Raw genomic sequence first — 7,774 nt, 5'->3', positions numbered from 1 at the left:
ATTTAGACTGCCCAGTGTCACTGAGTGGGAGTGTTAGGATACTCTGGGCTTTGGTTGCTGCTGCTCGGTAGGATCAGTCTCATTGTTCTCTCAGGTATGTCACAGGAACCCTGCTGTGCTATTGCTGCTGTGGCCTACTGGGCTGCCACTGATCTTGGTGTAGAGTGGTTACTGGATCCATGACTGGCCCTGCTAACACACCTAATGTAGCTGCTGTTGCTCTGAGTATCAGACAGAGACTCAGCTATTGCTGCTGCTATGGTGGATTGTGTGTTGTGTGACATGCATCCCTTACTGGGTCCTATTGATTCTCTTGCTATCCTAGGCTTGGGCAGGGACCCTCTGGCAACTGTCACTGTGATGAAACAGGCCTCAATGTGGGGTAGGTTCGATTGCTACAACTGTTCCTGTGGTTGTTTGAGATTGCCACTGCTCCATGTGTGAAGTAATCAATGTGTCCATGTTGAGTCCTGCTGCTTCTGTTGTTGCTGTTATGGGTCTGGCCTATGCTGTCCTGGGTGTTGGTGCTGCTGCTACGGTAGTTTGGGCTATATGCTTCCCTTAGTATTACATAGGATAGATCTTTCTTATAGGACTCTGTTGGGCTGCTTTTTTTTTTTTAATTGCATTTTAGGTTTTGGGGTACATGTGAAGAACATGCAAGATTGTTGCATAGGTACACACATGGCAGTGTGATTTGCTGCCTTCCTCCCCTTCACCTATATCTGGCATTTTTCCCCATGCTATCTCTCCCCACCTCCCCACCCCCCCATCCCTCCCCCATTTGCCCCCAACAGACCCCAGTTTGTAGTGCTCCCCTCCCTGTGTCCATATGTTCTCATTGTTCAACACCCACCTATGAGCGAGAGCATGCGGTGTTTGATCCTCTGCTCTTCTGTCAGTTTGCTGAGAATGATGGTTTCCAGGTTCATCCATGTCCCTACAAAGGACCCAAACTCATCGTTTTTGATGGCTGCATAATATTCCATGGTGTATATGTACCACATTTTCCCTGTCCAGTCTATCATCGATGGGCATTTGGGTTGGTTCCAGGTCTTTGCTATTGTAAACAGTGCTGCAATGAACATTCGTGTGCATGTGTCCTTATAGCAGAACGATGTATAATCCTTTGGATATATACCCAGTAATGGGATTGCTGGGTCAAATGGAATTTCTATTTCTAGGTCCTTGAGTAATAGCCACACTGTCTTCCACAATGGTTGAACTAATTTACACTCCCACCAACAGTGTAAAAGTGTTCCTATTTTTCCACATCCTCTCCAGCATCTGTGTACAGTAATCAAAACAGCATGGCACTGGTACCAAAACAGAGATATAGACCAATGGAACAGAACACAGGCCTCAGAGGCAACACAACATATCTACAACCATCCGATCTTTAACAAACCTAAAAAAAACAAGCAATGGGGAAAGGATTCCCTGTTCAATAAATGGTGTTGGGAAAACTGGCTGGCCATGTGCAGAAAGCAGAAACTGGACCCCTTCCTGACACCTTACACTAAAATTAACTCCAGATGGATTAAAGACTTAAACATAAGACCTAACACCATAAAAAAAGAATATCTAGGCAAAACCATTCAGGACATAGGCGTAGGCAAGGACTTCATGACCAAAACACCAAAAGCATTGGCAACAAAAGCCAAAATAGACAAATGGGACTTAATCAAACTCCACAGCTTCTGCACAGCCAAAGAAACAGTCATTAGAGTGAATCGGCAACCAGCAGAATGGGAAAAAATTTTTGCAGTCTACCCATCTAACAAAGGCTGATATCCAGAATTTACAAAGAACAAAAACAGATCTACAAGAAAAAAACAAACAAGCCCCTTCAAAAGTGGGCAAAGGACATGAACAGACACTTTACAAAAGAAGACATACATGAGGCCAACAAACATATGAAAAAATGCTCATCATCACTGGTCATTAGAGAAATGCAAATCAAAACTACACTGAGATACCATCTCACACCAGTTAGAATGGTGATCATTAAAAAATCTGGGCTGCTTTTTTTGAGGGGTCCTTTGTCCAGTGAGATGAGAAGCTTTTGTTTTCTTCTATTTTTTGTTTACATTCATTGGAGGTTCCTGATTACAGGCCTCTCCAGAACACAGTATGGAATATATGGAAAAACCTGGGCAACTCACTATGGTGTCATTATTCAAGCCCTAAAGTTTCTAGACAGCTTGACTTCTTTTCTCCATCTTTCAGGGTCCTTTTACGATTGTCTGTTAAATAATTTCCAAGGTATTTAGGTGTAGTTAGAGGGGAAGAGCAGGGAAAAGTGAGGATGCATCATGTTTTCCCGGCACTCAAAAACCTATGCCTTTTATGATGTTTCATAACAGGAGAATGAGGGCTTAAGTATAAGGTAGCATATAAAACTAACCTAGTGGGATCCATATTGGAGCAAGATATTAAAAGTAGCACTCCTTTCTCCCTTCGAAAGTAATAGTGTAATTGTGAAGAGGATTAGAGATTTGTTTGACTTTTATTTCTTACTAATGGGGTATCAATTATTCTCAATGAAGATCCATACCCACTGGGTATATTAGCTTCCTTTCAAAGAGGAATGATACATCAGTTATCATTACTGTGACAAAATGGGGCATTTCTTTTAATTTTATGAGATTTTTCTCATTCTTTTTTTGCAGAAATGTTAATAATGTTTGCATTCTAGACTTTAATAATAAATTATGCAGCAGGATAACAGATGATAATTTGGAGATCCTGAACAAATGTCATTTAACACAGAGTGAACAATTATATCAATAGTCAATGAGGTTTTGACCCACTAAGTTTCTAAGAAATTTTCCTATGATTTTGATTAACATAGAAAGGTAGAGAATTTAATTAAACATAGTATTTTAAAGGTCATTCTTTCAGTAAGCTTTCATCTTAGTCTTAGTTTTCCTTATCATTATCCCCATTGTTTCCATCAAGTAGATAGATACAGATCTAGAATTGCAGTTGATGAAATATAGTGGAATAATAATTTAACTAGGTTTTAAATTATATGGGCTATTTTGAATAGTATGTACTTTTCCCCCCAAAGACTACTTACTAATTTAAACAGACAGAGTCCACATTTTATTAAAAGTAATGGCAAAAACTGCAATTACTTTTTGCACCAACTTAATATTACAAACCTATATTCTGAAGAAAATATATTTTAAGCTATTTTGTAAAGACACTTCTTGTAAGAAAAAGGTATCTTATGTCTGTGTTCCAAGCACTTAGCCCACTGCCCTACAACTACAACGTATACAATATGTTTGCTCTTGATGATATTGATGAAATTATCATTCCCCCAAAGTATAACCTATACCCTTTGAAATGGAGCAAATATACCACCACCTTGAACTCTTTGCAGGAAAAATGCTTTTAAAGTGACAAGTACAAGTAGGAGCTCTCTGAGTGTTTGTTAACCTTTACCATGAAAGCAGATTAAAATTCTCCAGAGTGTAATAAGTCCCTGGGAGACTGTTCCACTCGTTACAAATTCCCTTCATTTATCTCATTATCCGAAATGACATTTAACATCTTGCTCAGTTGGAATAATTTGATCTAATGCACATTATCTTTCTATGACTGATGATTGTTCTAGCAAAAGATGAAAGCCTTGTTATAACAAGATCATTTGGTCAAATGTGCACAATATTACTAAAAATTCAGATAATAATTTAAAAACGCTTTTTAAATCCAGTTTGAACTATCATGTTATTTTTCTAAGGCTCTTTCACCCTATTACCTCTGATTACCTTCAGGCTATTTCCACATAATGAGTATCTTGACTCTCCTTTCATCCGTTTTTCTGACCTTGTTAACTTTCTTGACTTGATGCTATGCCTTATCTGACATCTGAGCTGATGAGGGCCAAGATTGGTTATAGAGGCAACAACTTGAGGTCTACTGTAGGAATTTGTCCAGTCTTTATTGTACTAGACTCTGAATGCTAAACTATGTTTTTAATAGCCACATATTTGATTATTAGTTCTAATATTATCTTTGAATTAATATCCAACTCTCTACATTACTGATTCTAGTTGGTTAACCACCATATTTCTTGACTGGAACCTGGCTGTGCCAGTATACTGGGCATTTACATATCCTTTGTAAAAATTGTTTAAAATTAAAAGTATACTATCTTTCTAAAAATTGTTTGAGGAATACATGCATTCCTTAGAAGAGCCAAACTCAGTTTCTTAGCTGCCTTGAGCTCCACTTTAGGCTCTGGATCTTCCACAGTATTTTTCAGTACTTGACTACCTCAGTTTTTAATTAACCTCAGACCTTTTGTATATGGCCAAAGAATGTGAATATCTGTAAAACCTAATGCAAAATAAATAACTAAATAAATAAATAAAGGAAAAACATCTATTAACACCATCGATTTAGCCTAGAGAACATGGCATACATTCTCTTCACATAAGGTTAATTTTATGTGTTAACCTGGCTAGGCCATGGTACCCAAATACTTGGTCACACATTAATCTAGATGTTTCCGGGAAGGTATTTCAAAAACACGATTAATATTTAATTTAAATTAGTGGACTCTGAGTAAAGCAGATTATTCTCTATAATATAAGTAAGCCTCATCCAATCATTTGAAAGCCTTAACAGAAAAAGACTGATCTCTCCCAAAGAAGAGGAAATTTTGCTAGAAGACTGCCTTCAGACTAGAACTTCAACTCTTCTCTGGTTGTCCAGCCTACCAGCCTACCCTGCAGATTTTGGATTTGCCAGCCTCATAATCACAGAAGCCAAGTCCTTAAAAGACACCTCTCTCCCTATGCATATCCTATTAGTTCTCTTTCTCTGGAGAATCCTGACTAATGTATTATACAATTACCAGTGGAGATTAAACCTGCTGAGATAATTACTGAATTGTTGAGAAGGAAGAAGCCGCATACTTCTCTTTCTATTCTGATATTTTCAATGAAATTGATTAAAATAAAACTAATATTTTTAAAACTTTGCTATGTGCCACCTTGCCTTTTTGAGATGGAGTCTCCTTCTGTTGCTCAGGCTGGAGTGCAGGGGCGCAATCTTGGCTCACTGCAACCTCTGCCTCCCAGGTTCAAGGGATTCTCCTGCTTCAGCCTCCTGAGTAGCTGGGATCATAGGTTTGCACCACCACGCCCTGCCTGGCTAATTTTTTATTTTTATTTTTAGTAGAGACAGGGTTTCACCATGTTGGTCAGGCAGATCTCAAACTCCTGACCTCGTGATCTGCCCGCCTCAGCCTCCCAAAGTGCAGGTATTATAGGTGTGAGCCACCGCGCCTGGCCACCACCTTGCTTTTCTAGGTACCAACCTTCTCAGATAAGTAGTACCATCCCATTTTATATTTGTAGAACCTAAAGCTTGTGGAGTTAAATTATTTTTCTCAGTGTCCCCCAGCTAGGGTGCGCTCGAGTCAGATTTCAAGTTCTGTTTTATCTGGCCTTAAAGTTCATGCTGCTCCAATTTGACCCACAGATTTAAGCCTGCCTGTTGTAACAATGATTAATTCGCTTGTTCCTTATACAGAAGTCTTGGATGATAATGATGGAGAAATTATACCTAAAATCAGATTTTGGTCCAGATGCCATAAAAATTTCATCCTCCAAGGAGGATTCAGTAATCACATATATATTTTGTGTAAAAATCGTGAACTAGTACCAAACCACAGGAATTAGGCAAGCTGTGGCATAAGATTTGGCTGAGTTGCTCCCCTTTCTAGGACTGAAAGTCTGACATCCTAGGAAACCTCTCAGTCCCTAGCAAACCAGCAGAGTCGGTCATCATAGGTTAATGGAACTAACCCTACAGAAAGTAAGAAGGACAATAGAGAAGAGGCTTTTCTGCAATGAATTAACCAAATTTTTATGTGTAATTTAAGACAAGCCTATGGACAAATAAAATATTCTGTTCATTCTTTTTAGTATTGGTCTATTGATATTTTGAGGCTATATTTGACTTCTTAGATTTCTACCGTTCTCTGTAATACACTATTACTCTCAAGGAAAATCAACCTGCTTAATTTGTTATGACCTAGATTCTTTTTATCATTTATAAAAGGTAGACTTTGCAAACCCTTTTTAGAAATTTAGGGTTAAATGATCTGCAAAATTTTACATTTCTAGCATTTTAAAGAAACCAATTTCATTTTATAATTACACAGCATCTAGACTTCCTTCTCTGGGTCTGGTTAAATTTCATGGAATGGGCTCTTTACAAGTAATTTTGAGAGTCAGCAATCACAAAATGTATGACCTTGTTAGACCATCAGTCTACCTGCACTGACAGGATATCAGAGCAGCTAGTTGAAAACAGGAAGATTTAGTAAACAAAAAAGTTTGGTAAAATGTCAAAGAAACAATTTGTCGTGTTTAAACATTTTCCTACCACTTAACATAGTAAGAATACATTTAAGGTAAACTTTTATCCCATGATATAATTTTCCTACTATCATAAACTGAATCTTCTTCAAAGTTGGGGTATTATCACTTGAAATAGTGTCAGTATTTTTGGAAGAACTTTGATCTAAAGAACAAACAAAACTCCAGAGATAAATTTTTTTTACAGTCTTTGTTCTCTTTAGTTCTTTTCATTAATGAAACTGGTAAGGTTCCTTTTTCCCCTTTGCAGAGCATGTGACAAGGGGAGTGGCTGGCTTCTTCAGTGCCCCGCTGCTTGAACCTCTAGGGGAGCATATTGGCAGGCAGGCTGTGGGGTTCCGACCCCACAGCAGCACCTAGGGTTGAATGTATACAGCTTCTGAAGCCCCAGTGAGCGTGTGTTACAGGGTGGTCTTTTAGTTTAGCCATCCGTAGGTGGCTTGTGTTTATCAGCTCAATTAGACACTCTGCCTTATCACAAGAACAGGGGACTTTCTGTATATCCGGGTTTCTTGCCTTGGTGTATGGGAAAAATTGTATCATACCTTAGTTTGGAGAATGTGTGCAAGGTTTTATTGAGTGGAAGTAGCTCTTAGCAGATGAGGGAGTCAGAAGGGAGATGGAGTGGGAAGATTTTCCCCTGGAGTCCTGGCCACTCAGCAGCAGGACTTTTCTCCAACTGCCTCAGCCAAATTCCCTGCTGTTCTGCTGGTCCATGGCCTGCTGGCGTGCTGGTGCCCATGGGCATACTCTTCAACTGTTGTGCTCCTCTTTAATGTCCAGCCGCTTGTCATCCTTCTGCTGATATGCTTCTTTTGACGTCCAGCCGCTTGCTATTGTCTGCCCGCTAGGGTCTTGGGGTTTTTATATACACAGGATAAGGCGTGGGGGAGCAGGGTGGTCTTGGAAAATGCAACATTTGGGGGTAAAGGCAAGAGAGCCTGTCCTCACCTAGATGGATGGGCATAGGCCCCAGGGTGGAGCCCTAGCCAGGGACCTGCCTTTCTCTACCCAGCACTTCCCTGCTCCCCTTACATATCATTAACACCTTGACTACCCTTACTTCATTGATTTATCCATGGAGAAGACATAAGAAAGACCTCTAAATTTAAGGAAGGTGTTTTTTGTTTTTTGTTTTTTCTCAGATGACTCCTTTCACAGTGCTCTGCTGTCTACCCATGGTATTATCATATTCTATCTAATATACTTATATATAGCCCCATCAAAGTTGAATCGCTTCTAATCTGAAAGTGACTCTATTCAGTGCCATGAAATATTCTTCATCTTCCTGAGACACAAACTTGTTAGGTTCATGTATTACAGCAAATCATATCTTCTAAACTATGCTATGCTATGATATTTTGAGTTATCCT

The sequence above is a fragment of the Sapajus apella genome, unplaced genomic scaffold (genome assembly GCF_009761245.1).
Source record: "Sapajus apella isolate SASKATOON/1434 unplaced genomic scaffold, GSC_monkey_1.0 scaffold73, whole genome shotgun sequence".
Taxonomy (NCBI): domain Eukaryota; kingdom Metazoa; phylum Chordata; class Mammalia; order Primates; family Cebidae; genus Sapajus; species Sapajus apella.
The sequence above is the reverse complement of the archived record's forward strand: the minus strand, read 5'-3'. Positions refer to the sequence as shown.